Here is a 17,335-nt window from a genome sequence, read left to right as displayed (position 1 = left end):
AAGCCACAGATTTGCAGAGAGAAGTGTGAGTGCAGGAGAGCAAAGCACCTGGGGAGGAGCAGCAGTGTGACAGATGAGCAATGCCACGACTGACTCTCACCACTAACAGACAAATATCATGTCTATAGGTTAAGAAAAGGTTTTTTACCCCCTGAGTTGTTATCAAGGGACAGCTGGGGTTGGGATATTTGGGAGGGTCGGCTTGTCACCATGGTGACATCTGACCTCCAATCAAGATTGGAGGAAGTGAACTCCACCACAGGACAGCGAAGAAGGGGTCAATGGACAGAATTTTGGGAGAGGCTAAAGGGTTAAAAGGCAAAACCTCCATTGTGTGGGTGAGCACACCTGGGGAAAATCCTTCCATAACATCTTCTCCATCCAGTCTTCTGTTGTATTTTTGATAAGGTTTAATCAACCTTTCTAAACTGAGGAAAAGTGAGTGGCTATTTCTCACAAGCAGCCGCTCCCCAGCAAGGGCTGACCCCAAGCCCTGCGGGTCTCAGAGGGATCACAGGATAACTTGCTGTTCACTGGCACAGCAGGTAGTTTTACTCCACACCTGCAGGCTCAGGAGAGGTTTCCAAAGCCAGAATCCCTCAAGGGAACCTCCTGGCTCAAAGCCTCTGCTAAAACTGAAGAGAATCCACCAGCCACTTCAAGTGGCTTTTCCTCCCACTGAGCTGCTGGGGGAGGCAGATAAAGATTATGGAGCAGGACTTCCCTGGGAAGGGGAGACAGAGCTGGGTTGCAGCTCCGTGTTACCAGCACTGTGAAAAATGCCTATTATATTATTGGCTTTTTGCAAATAGTAAAATTAATACTATATGTGTAATGTTGGAAAGTGATGTTGTATTAGTCCTTTTTTACAGACCAAGGAATAATAACTGTTGAATTTGCAGTGTGGTTCTTTGGTGTGTTTTACCTTGAAAACATCCTGATTGAGCCTAAAAAGGGCACATTTTAGCAGTACTTCAATGAAAGCTACGCTAAGAAAGGGAGCAGTCAAAACTCTGAAAGAGTGCAAATGCACATTAGAGCAATACAGTGACATGGAAACCCAAAAGGAGGATGCCATTTCCAGTCTGAAGGATCCAATCCCAGCTCAATGAAGCACCATGAACAGGAGCACATCAAGGAAGCAGAACAGGAGGTTTCTATGTATTTACCAGCAATGCAGTCTGGACTATGGGTTGTCACCCACACTGGTAACTGTTTGCTTGGCCCAGCAGAGAAACTCTGTGCAATGTGTTGGAAATAATTATGCAGATGTGTTGGTGCACTTTGGATTTAACAGCAGCAATCAGGATTGGTCACCAGGTGAAGAGCTCTTGCCTGACAAACACAAGACTCTCTGCTTTGATGCTCAGGGAGAGCTCAGGGGAAATGTGCTTCTGCCCAGCAGCTGCTGGCCTTTGTGCTTTTGTACAGCCCCACTGAGGAAACAAAAGTTCCTGGCCTTGGTGCTTTGCTGCTGCTCAATCTGTCACTTCCAAGTGTCTTCTGGGGACTTTGGTGATGAATGCATCACACACAAAAATAAAGAGAACATCTGCCAAGCTGAACTTTGTTCACGTCAGCAGTGATGAACTTGCTTCAGGTTCAGCTCATGAAGGACCTATTGCTGCAATGATGGGCCTGACCAGTTCCCATTACCACTGGTGAGAACATCCCTGCTGGCTGAGGGAGAAGCCTTAGGACAGCAGTGCTTATGTGCTGGATGTGAGGCTTTGGAGAGAGGGGTGGAAAGACAAGGCCCCAGCAGCCCCAGAGCTCCTGCATGTGCTCCAGGGGTGATGCCAGGGCTGCTGCCGCTCTCTGCTGGGGCTCGGGGATCAGTGCCTGCTCTGGGCAAGGCACAGCATTCTGTTCTTATTCTTCTGCCAAAAATTTCACTGGAACAGAGAAGCTGCCAGTTAAGGGAATCCCTGGCCACACTTCAGCACTACATTCCATCCCATTCCATTCCATTCCATTCCATTCCATTCCATTCCATTCCATTCCATTCCATTCCATTCCATTCCATTCCCACTGCTGCCCCATGTTACATGCTCCTGCCCTCAGATGTCAGGATGGCAATAACACTCCTGGGGGAGACTTCAGGGGTTGCCTGAGAAAGAAGGGATCTTCTTCTTTTCAAATTATTATGAGAAGAGGATCCAGCCCAGTTCAGGACTCAGTTTTCAGGACTGAAAAACCAAGTGCAAATCAGCCCCTGCATCTCCTACATCTCACCCCGGGCTGTACCCACCAGACTCCTCTGTTCCTGCTGTAGCAGTCATCTCTCACACAGACCTGGCTCCCCAAGACCCAAGGACACAAGCTCTACAGCTGAACTTAACTCCTCTGAATTTCAGCCAACATCACTAAGCTGTTGCCTGAGCCCACAGATAGAAGAGCCGTGAAGGAGACATCCCTGACATTGTAATAACCAAATGAAAATACCAGTGCCAATAGATGGGGCTGGCAAGCTAAATTTTTGGCCTTTTATCTGTGAATTGTGAGCTGTTCCTTAAGATAGTTCTCATCCTGTTACATCTACCCTTTCAATGAATCACTACTGCACCCTGACAGGCACTACCGCACTACTGACAGGCAAAAAAGATAAGGTATGGAGAGGGGTTTAATAGGTTGTTTTCTTCTGCTGTTTAACTAGGGCCCTTTGTATGTTTGTTTCCTTGCACGGCATCTAAAGGCAGGTCCAGATCTCCCAATGGCACCTGGCAATCCCCAGACACTGCTCTTGCTTTGAGCAGTGTGTCTGCTCAGATGATTGCCAGAGGTCCCCTCCAAAAGTTATTCTATACTTTTATCTTCTAAATCAGCCCAATTGCTTTTCAAATATTCACTAAATGTCTCATATTTCCTACACACCATGTGCAAGTACCCATGGGCATGTGGTATATTGATAGGCATTAGAGGAGCTCGACCTTCATGAAAGTTCCCAAGGAAGAATTCATGATCTTTTGGCAAACACTTAAACCAAAATGAAAAAACCAGCAGAAACACAGGAACTTCAGAGTATTCAAAAAGAAATCTCAAGGAAAAGGGGGCACAACCTTATTCAGAGATTTAAATCTCTGTTTGAAATTTTAAACTGGCTTTCAAAGGTTCATCATGGAACACAAGAGGTGACTGATGCCCTCCGCTGACAAGGGAAATCAGATCAGCTTCAGGAACAGGAACTGCACGGGCTGCCTGCAGCACAGCTCATGTTGGGCATCTGATGCAGGGACCCCTGCAAGGCCACGTGCCTGTGGCCTCCCAGAGAATGGCTCTGTTTGGCTGACAGTGCTGAGAAAGCATTTCAGGAGCTGCTTGTGCTCAGCAGGGTGCAAGCCAGCTGCCAACATGTTCCAGCAGCCTCCAGGAAAGCTGGGACAGAGAAAGCTCAAAGGCTGCATCCTGCTAAGAACACTGAAGGCAAGAGCAGCTGCCATCCATCCTGCTCCCTTCCAGCCAGGGCTGCAGGGATGCTCAGGCTCCTTTTGTTGCTCTTTCCCAGCCCTGTTATCACTCAAAGGTGTTTTGCACAAGGACAGATCCTCACCTCTGGGTGCTCAGCTGGAAACGAGCTTCCAGGTTCCCAGAGTTGTGGAGCAGCAGAGTCTTCTGGCTGCTGCTCTTGACTGGACACCTGGAGAAGTCCAGCTGCTCAGGGAAGTCCAGGACAGCTCGGGCAGCAATGGCCCGAATTGGCACCACTATCCTTCCCCTTGTAGTGATGCAGGTGAGCTCGTGGGAATAATCCTGCAGGAAAAGAAACTGCCTCAGCACAGGGCATTTAGTGCCGTCCCCATGGCAGAAGAAAAACCATTTCCTATAACTCTTCAAGGGCATCAATTTACCTATCCCACCCTAAATGAACATTAAGCTCTACTAATATGTCACATTTTAGAGGCACTAGCGCACTTTGCAAAACCTGTCTCAGTGGCATTAAGCTCTTCTGTCACTTGGTCATCCAGAGAACTGCCCTAGGCCACCATCATTTTTACTCTAAATTTTAATGATGTTCAGTAATTCCTAAGTCCCTTCTAAGGAACATGGAGCTAGGGAACACAGGACATTCCTCTTTAGCTTTCTATATTCCCACTGTTTGAGAATAGGACAAAGTTAAACTGACTCAAAGCAGCAAAAAAAAAAAGATGAGAAAACAGCTGCACCCAAAGAGCTCCTGCACCTCTGGCTTGGTGTAGAAACATAGTTGGCTCAGAACTCCCCTCCAACTTTGCCTCTCCAACCAAGTCAGGAGGAGAACAGTGGTAACAGTGCTAACATTGCTTTCTAGCATGCTGTTGGAAAGAGCCTCTCTTTGTTTCCCTGCAAGGCTTCCTCCCTTCCATGCCATGTCCTCAACCCTTCTGTATGAACAAGCCCCCAGATCACAACACTGACCCCCCAGATCCCAGCACTGAGATCAGACTTGCCAGGGCCTCAGCACTGCTGTTCAAACCTGCACACAAAAGCACCTTTGGCACGCAATGGGTGCCAGCTGACAGAGCAAGCACAGGGACAGGCATGAAGACAGAGGCACAGCAGCGTCACTGCCATGGGCTCTGGGCTCACAGCTCTGCCTGCAGCTTGGACCTGCCCTACACCAGCTCCTGCAGGCAGGTGTCCAAGTCCCCTGCAGCTCAGCAACCTCCTGCTGACCAAGGGCACCCAGCAAAAAAAAAACCTGGCAAAAACCTACTAAAAACTTGGCAAAATATTCAGAAAACCTGCCAAAAACCTTCTAAAAACCAACCAAAAACCTTCTAAAAACCCGCCAAAAACCTTCTACAAACCTGCCAAAAACCTTCTAAAAACCTGGCAACAGTGTGCCTGTGCCTGTGCCAGGCCGGGCTCACGGGCACAGCACATCCTCTGCCCTGGCCCTGCAGCTGCACCATGCTCACTTGCGCTCTGGCACAGCACAGCTGCAAGGCTGCAGAGCAGAGGCTGGGAAAAAGCACCGTCCTTGCTCCAGCCCAGGGGGAGGCAGGGAAGCTCTTGCCAGCCGGGAAGGAGGAAAGCTCTCTGACCTCTTTGTTCCTCATCATCATGAACCCCCTTCCGCTGTACCTAGAGATGGCCCAACATCTATCAACAGCCCTCTGTCATTTTCATCCTGTTCCCTGTGCATCTTCCCTTGGCAATGCTCAGGGATGTGCAGGGAGGGGAAGCAGAGCCTGTCAGGCCTGGCTGCAGTGCCTGGCAGCCCGTGCCAAGCTGGGACTGGCTGCAGGCTGCCTGCCCACGGCCTGGAGCCAAGCTCCCAGCATGGAATGGGCTGCACCCAGAGTGCAGGGAAAACAATGGCTTTGCAGAGAATTCTATGCTCGGGCTCCTCCAGGCTCACCTTGTTCTCCTAGGGGCTGAAGTGGATGCGCACGGGGCAGAGGCGCCTGCTGGCACCGTGTGGTACACACCCCTGGGGCACGCCAGCTGGAAATAAGGGCAGCTCTCCATGCACACCTTCACCAGCCGAGGAATCTGCAGCAAAGACATCAAATGATGATTTTGACACTTGTGCAAACAGGACGACAGGAGACCTGTCCCTGCCCTGCTGACATCCCTCCTTGACCCCTTTTCCAAAGCCCTTGCAGCTGAGCAGGTGCAGGCACATCATTCACAAGGGTCAGCTGGAGTCCCTTCTCTCTGGCTCCAGCATTTTGGCCAGGGCCAGCGGGGCAGGGCCTGGTGGCAAGGAAGGGCCAAGCAGGTCAGCACCAGCAGGATGGAGACAGAGCACCTGAACCAAGTCATCTGTACATTCAACAAGGCCAAAAAACCTGCTGGCTCCTGCCTGCACTCAGCCATGCAGTCATCTTCCAGAGGGGGAATGTGCTCCCTGAAAGCAAACCAGCACATTCTCCTGGGGGAAGGAAGAAATTCCCTTCTAGCAGATCACGTTTGGGTAGGCACATTCTGGGGATACAGTCATGCAGGCACACCAGCAAGAGAGGAGACCAAACACTGTGGCCTTACTGGGAATAAAAGCAAACCTGAAAAGCCAAAGGAACAACAAGACAATCCCTAAAACAAGGAGATGGCAAAGAGAATTTAAATGGGCAGTAAAGCAGCAAGGAAGAGTCATAAAACCATGAGAGCAATCATCTTGTCAAAAGTGACAGAAACACAGACAGGCTGTGCCTATGGACTGTGGGCTTCAAAGGCATTTTCTGCCTGGAGAAACATGACCAGCACTGACTGACACTGTGCTTCCAGTATGAAAAGCCAATCTTGGCTCTCCAGGGCTTCTTGCTGCCTGTGCAGGCAAGCTGGGCTGCTGGGCATTGCTGCCTGCAGCCACAGGCCAGGGTCTGCCCTCTGGCATTCACAGACACAGCAAACATGCATTTTCTAGCACACTGAGCACCAAAATAATCTCAACAAGTCTAAACCAGATGATTTGGACTCCCTCCTTTCTGTTCCCACCAGCCTACCCTTGGCACAAGGCTTATCTAAGAAAAAGTTGCCCTGACTGAAATTCCAATGGTCTCTGTTTTCCTCGTTACACTGGAACACAACTGCTGACATTTTTCAACTTTTCCCCTCTCAACTCTCTTGGGAAATTGCAAAACCATCACAATTTCTTCAAGTGAAGGTGGAAACCTCCAGGAGCACATGGCTTTGCATGTGCTGTGGCTCTCCAAAGGGAAAGCAGAGCACCGTGTTGCTCTTGGAAAAGCTGAGCAGAGCGGGATGAAGCTTAGCAGGAGCCTCAAGTGGCACCTAAAGGGCTCCCACTGCTTCTGCTACATCACTCTGATTCCAGGGCTGTTCCAGAACACGTTTCCTGCAGTGCCAATGCCCTTAATGAGAAGTGATTCCAGCATCAAGTGGAGCAGACTCAGCCCCTGAGCTCTGACTGTGAGCTGCACAAAGGGAGCCCAACAGGCTGAGAGCAGCAGAGATTCCTACCAGGAGCCAAGATTAATCAAGGAGACACAGGAGGTGCTATAGACTCAAGGCAAAGCTTGAGAGCAGGTCAGAACTGTACAGGCCTCAACATTCCTATCAATCCACAGCTTTCAAAAGAAGGAAACTCCTTTGGGATAGACACCATCAATGCATGGACAAAATCAGGGCACAATTCCCAGCACTCGAAGATTCCCATCATCTTGCAGAACAAGGGGCTGAGACATTTTCTCCTGCATGTGCTGCAGCAGATAACTTGCTTTGCTGCCCACTCGGGCAATGACAGCACTCTCCTCTTCTAGCACAGGATTCAAGCTCCAGGTGCCAGCACTTACCTTGTCCTTATTCGTCACAGACAGCACCATTTCAGAGACCTCCCGAGCCACGAAGTTCTGAAACACCATCTCTGGTGGGGAAACCTGAAACAAGCTCTGTTTCGGGGCAGCTGACGGCAGCTGGAGAGGCGAGAGAGAGCAGGGACAGCTTCAGCTGCTGGGAGGAAGGCTCATGAAGGACAATCTTACACTGACCCCCAGTGAAGTGCAGACTCTGGGGGAGCACATCTGCCCAGGACACACTGGGAAAACAGTGGCTCACCCACCTCTGCTCTGAGCTGATCAAGAACTGCTTGGTCAGCTTCCAGCAGGTTCAAGCCAAGCTACTCTTTTGATTTCTCCAGCTTTCCTTCTCCACAATGCCAGGCAGCACTTTCCTTAAGCACAGCCCTGTGCCCCCTGAGGCACGGCCTGAGCACTCATGCAGTAAGTAAAACCCACAAATTTACATCAGACTCTAGGAGAAACAATTCTGGGATGTCCTTTACTCTGAGACAGGGAAACTGAGGCCCACACAACTGAAAATTTCTGTTTGGATCTAGAACTTAGGCCTCAGGATGACGAGAACAGTACCAGAGGAGGTGTCAGAGATGAGGTGACATTTGGATGAAGCCAAAAGGTTATGAAGTGAAAGGATGGAATTTGTTGGTTCTGTGTGTTGTTTGTGGGTTGGATTTGTTCAGGTTGGTTTGTTGGGTGTTGCTGTGAGCTGGCAGAGGGACGGGGTTGAAGACCTGACCAAAAGGAAGGAGGATGAGAGGGGAGGGGACACAAAAGTTGGTGGTCAGAGAGAAGGGAAGTTCCTGAGTGCCTCTCCAAGGGGAAAGGGGACAGGGACTGTCCCGGCCGGGTACAAAGGGGATACAAAGATTGCCATTTTGTTGGAGGCTGTGTTTGCTCCTCTCCAGGGGCAAGGAGACACACACGGCTCAAGTGAATTGTTACTAATAAACAGTTTTCTTTTGCTTTGATGATTTTTTCCTCTTTCTGTGCATTTAAAAGTTACTGCCTTTCTAACAGAGGTAAAGGCAAAAACAAAGTACAACAGAAGTCAGGAAAAGGACAAATTAGGTGAATGCTGAATGTGGATAAGGTTCAGTTATTTCCTCAGCAACTTGGGTAAAAGTGGAGTTGGTATCTCCTTTTCCCATGAGCTTTAACTGGGGGCTTTCTTGTCATTCTTGCTATCTTATTTAATGCCATTGTAGAGGCACGTCTGGAATGACACAACAGCAGCAAATGCTTCTGGAGCAGAGACACTGCTTGGAGAAGACTCTGCCCTGCTTTGTCTGCCTTCTGCAGCCACACTGCTGTCACTGCAGAGACACCAGCAGCTCTCCTGTGACTCCAGGGCAGACACAGCCTGCTGAAGGGAGTGCCTGCAGCACACTGTCCCTTACTTGTGCCCTTCCCTGGGGTGTTCCCAAGGCCCCTCTCCAGGCCAGTCCTGAACCAGTGTGTTCCATGTCTCTTGCTGCCAATTTCCTGCTCAACAGCCCACCTGGCTCACCTGCCCCTTTGGACTGTGCTTTCTACTGAGCCAGTCCTGCCACAAAAGCAGCTTGAAACACACCTCTAAGTAGGCACTGAGCACAGAAAGCACATCCACTCCCCTCTGCCCAGGGCTACTCCCCTGCACATCTGGCAGCCTGCAAAATCTAACACCCTGTCAGGGTCCAGCACATTGTTCCAACCCAAAGCAGGAATGCAATTGGTTCTGCTAAATCTGAAGGAATTCCTGCAGGTGCTTGGCCTTCCAAGGCCAACGCTGCCACTGTGCAGGGAATCCTGTGACCCCGAGCGTTTGATGGTGACCACACCAAAGCAAGAGGTGGCTCCTTCAGCAGGAGAATGGCACATGCCAATGTTGTGCCTTTGTGTCCCCAGCCTTCCCCCATTGTTTTAGCAATGGCAGCCACACTCCAGCACAGCCCAGCAGCTGCAGCAGAGGTTATCTGTGTTGGCTCAGTGCACATCAGGACTCCCAGTCCACCACTGCCAGCAGCTTGCAATGACAACAGCACCTGGACACTGAGGTGTTTTGCTGGAGGCAAGCCTGTCACAAGCACACACCCTCTTCAAACTTGCTATCAAACAGAAAGGAAAAGAGCAGGAAAAGGCTACCTTTGGACCATTCTTGCTCAGGTCTATCCATGGGCCAATTCTGGGCAGAATACTCCCCCCAGTGCTGGCCTCCTTCTTTGTGCTGAGAAACTTCTCCTGCTGGAACTTAGAGGGAAGCAGCTGAAAGGAAACAAACAAAAAAAAACCAAACAAAAAACCAAACCAAAAACAATAACAAAAACAAAAAACAGCAAGAAGTGTTGCCAGGATTTTTAGTGAAAAAGCATCTGCTAGGATTTTTCCTGTCCTGAGGAGCTGAGGGCCTCAGGAAAGAAATGTAAACAATGGCTATCTGCTGCTGTGGAATGCCGCGGGTGCATCTTCCATTGGTTCATGTAGATTGTTTTCAATCAGTGACCGATCACAGCCACCTGTGCCGGGGCTGTGAGAGTCACAGGATTTTTGTTATTCATTCCTATTCTATTCTTGTCTTTGTAGCCTTCTGATCTTCTTCTCTCTGTTCTTTTAGTATAGTTGTAATGTAGTATTTTAGTATAATATACAACATAATAAATCAGCCTTCTGATGAAAATGGAGTCAAGCCTCGTGTCCTCGTCCAAGGGGTTGCAGTTTAAGCAAGAAAGAAGCTCAGAAATGTGCTTGTTCAGAGGGGTTTATCTTGAGCAAGTGGTTCTGGTGAATTAATTTGCGATCACAGCCACTTGGGCAGTTCTGGAAGCCCTGGAAGTTACTTGCTGAAATACTTAGTACCAATCAATTAATAATACAGGGTGCAATACACACACTCCAACCACATGGCTGTGTCCCATTAGACTCTTTGTGATCTGATGTGACATGTTTGGGGATTTCTGCTCTTTGGCCATTTGTTTCCTCTTACGTTTCTCTGCATTGAGGCAATGCCCTTTTCAGAGAGTGGGAAGGAGCTCTCAGAACTGCCCCAAGTCCATCCCTGCACAACACTCATAACTCACAGCCAGGAGACAGCACTGCTGGCTGAGTCCAAGAGAAGCAAGAAAGAAAAGCTGTACCAAGAGGGAGGTGCACAGGAATGTGTCCAAGTTTTTCCTCTCTCTGTTAATGAGCATTTGTTTTCTCTGTCTGGGCTGACAGAGCCCTCCAGAGAAGAAAACACAGGGATCTCCTTGCCAGAGCCTCAGCACTGGGGCATCTTCAGCCCAGTGAGCTCCAGACATCAAGGGACCTTTGTGGCCCTGACTGCAGTGCTGCCTGCAGGGCTGGAGCTGTACCCACCCAGGAGCTCAGAGAGAACTGCTGCTTTGGGAGCTCTTCTGGCTGGGAGCAGCCGTGGCTCTCAAGGCTTTGGGCAGAGTTTGAGCTCTCCCCCCACATGCCCAGGTGCCCAAGGGCAGGTTGGTCACAGCAGCACAGGGCAGTGCCCAGCCTGACAGAAGGAATTCCAGTGGCAAAGGGCAGGCACAGAAGCACATGCTGAGGGCTTCAGCTGCACATTGGTTTCACTTGGCTCCCGTGGCACAGCCAGGCAAGGCGCTGGGCTGTCCCTGAAACATCACACAGTGTTCCCTACTGCACCAGGACAGCCCCCACCAACAGCAGCACGGCACAAAGAGCTGGGCAGGGGCTCTGCAGCTTCCCAGCGCTGCTGGACAACAGGGCACTTGCCAGCCTGAGCACAGCCCCACTGGCTACTCACAGTGCTAGGCTGCAGTCTTTCCCTCAGCAAAAGACGAGGTGTCGGTGTCTTTTTCGGGAATCCAGAAGCCATTCTGAAGGGAGGGTGTCACAGAGGAGCAACAAGGCCTCAGCAAAACTGGAAGGAGCAACAATGGAACTCTGAAAATCCAGAACCCAATTCGTGGCAGACTCAAGGCATACACTGCTGCTAAACATTTTATATCATTTGAAAGTAGCTAAGTGCTTGCTTGGCATAAGTAGCTAGTATTGTTAGGCCTCTAGTTGGACTTTATTTGGACTAGATGGCTCCCTTGTGCAATTCAAAAATGGATCTTGCTGAAATCTGGAGCTAAAAAGCTGAACATTAATAATACTTAGAACAGACAAAGCTGTAGCTTAAATATTACTTAAAACCAGCTTGAGTGGACCTCCTCTTCTTTAGGCTAAACAACCCCTGCTCTCTCAGCTGCTCCTCACTGGACTTGGGAGAGACTGCAATGTTATGGCTCATGGCTTAAATATTGCTACAAAGGACTTTTTTCCAATTGTGACAAAACTGTACAAAGAAGCTGAGAGCACCCAAGCCCACCCTTCCCTGAAAATGCCTCCTGACTGGAACTTGGGACTGGGAGTTAAGGCCCACATGGGAACTTGAGGCAAGATAAAGGTGACACTATTGCCCCATTAGCTCAGGTCTCGGGAGAAGTGAACAAGGCCAAGGGAGAAAAATAGATCCACACCATAGCCACAGCCAGCAGCTGTCCTGAAAATCAGCTCTGTCTGCCTTCAGGCTGGGCAAGTCACAGCCACAGACTCCTCTGCTGAGGCCAGGTTTGCACACACACCTCCCATCAACAGAGGGGCAGGAGGAAATTTTGGGTCTGTGGCACAACCTCTGGTAAGGGGCAGTGGACACCCATCCTCCCTCACACAAACTGGCTCAGCTCTACAACCCCCACCCCCAGAAGGCCACATCCAGGGGACATTCCCATCAGGGGCAGCTCAGGGGGTGTCATAGCCCATCAAAGACCCCCAAAGTGCCCCCAGAGCCATTTCTGAGGCCTTGCACCAGATGACTGCATGGCATGCAAAGTAACACAACAGATCCGAAAATCCACTGCCCAATTCGTGGCAGACTCAAAGGATATACTGGTGCTAACAATGTATATTATTTGAAAGTAGCAAAAGACAGAGCCCAACTTGCCCTTCCCCAGGGAGGTACCTGGGCTGTCCCACCTTGCCCAAATCTGCATTCATCCATTGGAGTCTTACATTTTGCGAAACCTCACCACAGAGAAGACCAGAAGAGGATTGAATGGGATGGGATGGGATCCATGGAATGGTGATCTTTTCTACTAAATCTGTCTCTGTCACTCTCTTTCATGCCCCCTTCCCATCAACCTCCGTCCCCCCCTCCTTTTTCTATTTCTTTCTCCCTCTCTCTTCCTCACATTTACTGTTACATAAAATCCAGACTATCCACTTTGGCAGATGGTCTCATTTTGCACCTTAATTCAGGGGCACCTCCTTAAACATTTTAATAACCAGATCATAACAACCCACTGAAATTTGAACAGAACTCACTCACCTATAAGTAGTTTAAATAAATACTACAGGAAAAACTCTATAAACTAGTGTACTTAGGAAATGTTGCATTTGTTCAGTGAGCAAAAAGCACCATCAGTAGACCATCTATTGTTCATCCCCTCAGCTGTACATGCCACCATCCTGTATCTCCCTGTGGCATTCTCTTTCAGAGCACAGATGGGACAAAACCAGAAAGTACAATTTGAGTCAATCTTTACCTTCAAAGGAAATTCAGGACTCCCTCGCAAAGACCAATGCTTTGCGAGTTCCGGAGTCCCTGGCACAAACCAATGTTCTGAGAGTTCCGGAGTCCCTCGCAAAAAGACCAATGCTTTGCGAGTTCAGGAGTCGCTCACAGAGACCAATTCTCTGCCAATTGACAGCAGTGGCTGACAGAAACCAATGCTGTGCCAACAACTGCCGTGGCAATGGCCGAGTGCAGCCGCCTAAAGGCGCCGAGGCTGCAAACGAGCAGCCAGGGCCGAGCTCTGGCGCTGAGGCCGCGGCGCCGGCACAGACGCTGAGGGCCCGGGCGCGGTTACCAGGCAACCGCGGCACCGAGCGCGGGGCCGGGCCGGGCCGCACGCATTGCCAAAGGACATTGGCACTGTCCCTGCTGACTTGACTCGTGTGTTTGCTACAGAGCCTTTCTGTAGCCAGGAAAGTTTAAAATGTGCTGACAAAGGCACCTATGGCAGGTCTGTACACTAATCTTTGTACAGCACCAGGATTCTATCCTGGCTGGAGCCCCAGGAGGGGCTGAGGCAGCTGCAAAGGGGCTCAGCCTGGAGAAAAGGAGGCTCAGGGGGCCCTTCTGCCTCTGCACAACTCCCTGACAGGAGGGACAGCTGGGTTTCGGGCTGTGCTCCCAGGAAAAGGCACAGGAGCAGAGGGAACGGCCACAGGCTGGGCCAGGGCAGGCTCAGCGTGGATGCTCCCCATGCCCTGCCCACAGACACAGTGGCTGCCCTGACGCCAGGCTGGGGCTGGGCTGGATGGCCCCGCTCAGGGACACGCTGCCCGCAGGGGGCCTGGATTGTGCTGCCACAAGCACCAGCCCTGGCCTGCCCTGCACTTGCCTGGGGCCACACCAGCCCTGCCAGCCCTGTCCCAGCCCCTGAGGCCCTGCTGCTAGCACAGCTGGGTTTAGTGCCAGCAGCAGAGTCCAGCTTGCTGCTTCCTTTCTTCCAGGACTGATGCCGATGATGGTCACCGATGTGACGCCTCTGTAAATATGTTTGAAACAGTAGAAGAATTCTGTAAATATGTTCTGCGGTTAGAAGTTCTCTGTAATTATGTTTCAAAGATTGTTAGTCCATAGGATCCCATGTAAATATGTTCTGTAGATTGTTATTGTTGTTGTTATAAGGATTGTTGTAATGAAAGATGTTCTGTAAATACTCGTGTTTGCCGATCTTTGGCAAATAAATACTGCTTCTTTTTAAAACCTCACTTCTCTTTGTCATTCCTTTGGGTACAGGCAGCATTTGCAGAGTTGGGATTTCCACTTGTTCCGGGATCCCGGGGCTGGAGCTCCCTGGGGCTGCTGCCACGGCCACCCCGCGCCTGGGGGTCCCTGTGCACAGGGGGTCCCACTGACACCACTGCTGCCGCTGGCCACTGCTGCTGCTCCTGGGCTGGGGCACAGCCGCGTCCCCAAGAGCTGAGCTCTCACCAGCACAGAGGGGGCTCTCACTGCACTGGCCCCTGCAGCCATGCCACCAAAGCAAGGCAGGAAACTTTCAGCCACCCTTCCTGCTGCAGCCACAGACACTCCTGGCTCCAGAGCCGCCATCAGCCCACAGGGATGCAAAATCCACCTGCCCGCTCTCAAGGCCTTGACAGCCTTGGCAACTGTGGCACCTGCATCTGGGCTGCTGCAGGGGCTGATGTTTAAGCCTTGCAGCCTCCAAAGGCTCCGGGCTCTGCTTCCCACCCTGCTCTGCACTGCCCTGGCTCCGCATTGCTCAAGAGACAAAAGCCAAGCCAGGGCATCCTCACCCTGCCCAAATTCCTGAATTGACTGCAGTCCTTAGGACCTTCTCCACTTTCAAAGAACCTCTTCATTTGATCACTGATTCGGCAGATGCCTATGGCCTAGTGCAGCGGGCCGAAAATTCCATTTTCAAAGACATTTCTAACCCCAACTAGAGCATTTGCTTTCAGCATTCATTTCTCTTTTGTCCCACAGACAACACCCACGCTATATCATGCACACAAGGCCTCATACCACCCTTCCTGGGTTCATAGTAGGCAATGTTAGAGCAGATGCCCCAGCAAGGGTTGTCCAAACCTCCCCACAGAATGTTTTTGAACAGGCTAGGATCCGCCACCACTTCCACCATCAAAACATTCCTGCACCGCTCAGCATCTTTAAAATTACCCAAGATCAGGCAAGATCCATGGCAATCACCTGCCCAAATTGTCAAGAACGTGCCTTTGCTTCTGTCAGAGCTGTACTCAATCCAAGAGGACTAAAGACTCTCCAGATCGGGCAATCACACATCACACACCAAGCCCCTTTTGGGAGACTAAAATACATCCCCGTCTCAATCCACACCGACAACGCTGCGGTTTCTGCCCCTGCCCATGCTGCTGAAAAATCAAAAGATGCTATAAAACGTTCCTTTTTAGCCTTTTCCACCTTCCCTGTTCCACAGGAAATTAAAACTGATCATGGTCCTGCTAATACCTCCCACTGATTCCAACCATTTTCTGACCAGTGGGCTACAAAACATGTCACAGCCATACCACACTCTGCCACAGGACAGTCCATAGTCCAGAGGGCCCACTCTTCCATCCAAAGGATCCTTGATCAACAGAGACAGGGAGTCCACATAGTATCTCCCATTGGAGGCCAAGGCCCTTGATGTGCTCAACTTTTTGAACAACTCCCCCAGTCATCAGGCATTTTATATTTAATTGGCAGCCCAATAAAAAGAAAAGCCACCTGTGCTGATCAAAGACCCTGAATCCAAACAAATTATGGACCCTTCCCCATTCATTACTTGGGAGGGAGGATATGCTTGTGTCTCTACAGCAGCAGGCCCAAGACGGATCCCAGCAAAAAACATAAAACCCTTCTGCCAATGGCCAGGCAAACACCAGAGCCACCATCAGAAAAACAGAACAAAAGAGCCTATGAGAGACAGCAGCAGCCTGGAAAAGAAGAAGAAGGACAGAAGAAGATCTCCTAAGCAGTGTGGACCACACACACCAACACCAAGAGAGCTCAGACACCACTAACTGCGATATACCGCTTAACAATTGGAAAACCTGTATTCTAGCCTTGATATTTGATTCTTCTAATAAGAAGACTTCAAACCCTTGCCTTACAGAAGAGAAAGTTTAGTGGGACCAGAATTTAAGGTTCACATTGCAATCTCCCTATCTCTATACTTTCAGGCCACCCAAGCCTCCTCCCACTACGAAATTAGCTGAAGTCAAAGGATGCTGTCCTTTCTTGCCACTGCAGCAGGAACCTGGATGCTCCTCACTATGCCGCATGCCTTCGCATGGGTGGTTCCACAGCCAAGCCACAATTTCTTGCCCATGGCCACGCATGTCAACCTCTTCTCACATAGGGACTCAGTATACCAGAGCGGCCAGCTGCTCACAGATCAAATCAATAAGATCCAGACAAAAGGCAACAACGACTGGCTCACTGGACTGTTGAAAGACTGGGGCATGAAAGGCTGGCTTTCATCTTTACGTCCAACAATATGAAGTCTAATAAGTCTAAGTGCCGTGTTCTGCATTTTGGCCACAAAAATCCCCTACAGCGTTACAGGCTGGGGACAGTGTGGCTGGATAGTGTTCAGGCAGAAAGGGACCTGGGGGTGCTGGTTGACAGCCGATTGGATATGAGCCAGCAATGTGCCTTGGTGGCCAAGAAGGCCAACGGCATCCTGGCCTGCATTAGGACTTGTGTGAGCAGCAGGAGCAGGGAGGTCATTCTCCCCCTGTACTCGGCACTGGTGAGGCCACATCTTGAGTACTGTGTCCAGTTCTGGGCCCCTCAATTTAGGAAGGATATTGAGATACTTGAGCGTGTCCAGAGGAGAGCAACGAGGCTGGTGAGGGGCTTGGAAAACAAGCCCTACGAGGAACATTTGAGGGAGCTGGGGTTGTTTAGCCTGGAGAAGAGGAGGCTTAGAGGTGACCTTATTGCTCTCTACAACTTCCTGAAGGGAGGTTGTAGACAGGTGGGGGTCGGTCTCTTCCACCGGGCAGCAACTGACAGAACAAGGGGACACAGTCTCAAGCTACGTCAGGGAAGGTATAGGTTAGATATTAGGAAAAAAATTTTCACTGAAAGAATAATAAAGCACTGGAACTGTCTTCCCAGGGAGGTGGTGGAATCACCATCACTGGATGTGTTTAAAAAAAGACTGGACATGCCACTTGGTGCTATAGTCTAGTTGAGATGTTAGGGCATAGGTTGGACTTGATGATCTTAGGGGTCTCTTCCAAACTCATGATTCTGTGATTCTGTGATTTAGTCAAGACTGTTTTGTGGGCTTTGTTTCTTGTATTCATTGTCTTGGTTATTCTATCCAGTTTTGCTCAATGCTTGCAAAAGTCCATGGCAGAAGCCTTCATTCTTGAAAACAAAAAGGGGGCACTTGTGGAGGCCCAGGGGCCTCTCATTGCAACTGTGATACCTTAGGGCAAAGGGGACCAAGGTGAAACAGAGAAACCCCTCTGAATGCAAGGCTCTCACCCATGGCCACTTGCAGCCTCTTGCAATCCGCAGGTTTTGTTGCTATCAC

The 17,335-nt window shown here is 50.2% G+C and overlaps 1 protein-coding gene across 1 annotated transcript in view; it reads right to left on the bottom strand.

The window, feature by feature from the left end:
* Positions 1-17,335, bottom strand: part of LOC135302359 (hydrocephalus-inducing protein-like) — a 29,473-nt gene that overhangs the window by 11,362 nt on the left and 776 nt on the right. Inside the window, exons 2-6 of the mRNA XM_064422729.1 lie at positions 10,996-11,112; positions 9,363-9,482; positions 7,239-7,358; positions 5,342-5,475; positions 3,551-3,750 (exon numbers count right to left, since the gene is read on the bottom strand). The gene's annotated coding sequence lies outside the window, so the exon portion shown is untranslated. The remainder of the gene's footprint in view (positions 1-3,550; positions 3,751-5,341; positions 5,476-7,238; positions 7,359-9,362; positions 9,483-10,995; positions 11,113-17,335) is intronic.

This window comes from Passer domesticus, chromosome 6, assembly GCF_036417665.1.
Source record: "Passer domesticus isolate bPasDom1 chromosome 6, bPasDom1.hap1, whole genome shotgun sequence".
NCBI lineage: Eukaryota > Metazoa > Chordata > Aves > Passeriformes > Passeridae > Passer > Passer domesticus.
This window is presented reverse-complemented; position numbering and strand designations above follow the sequence as displayed.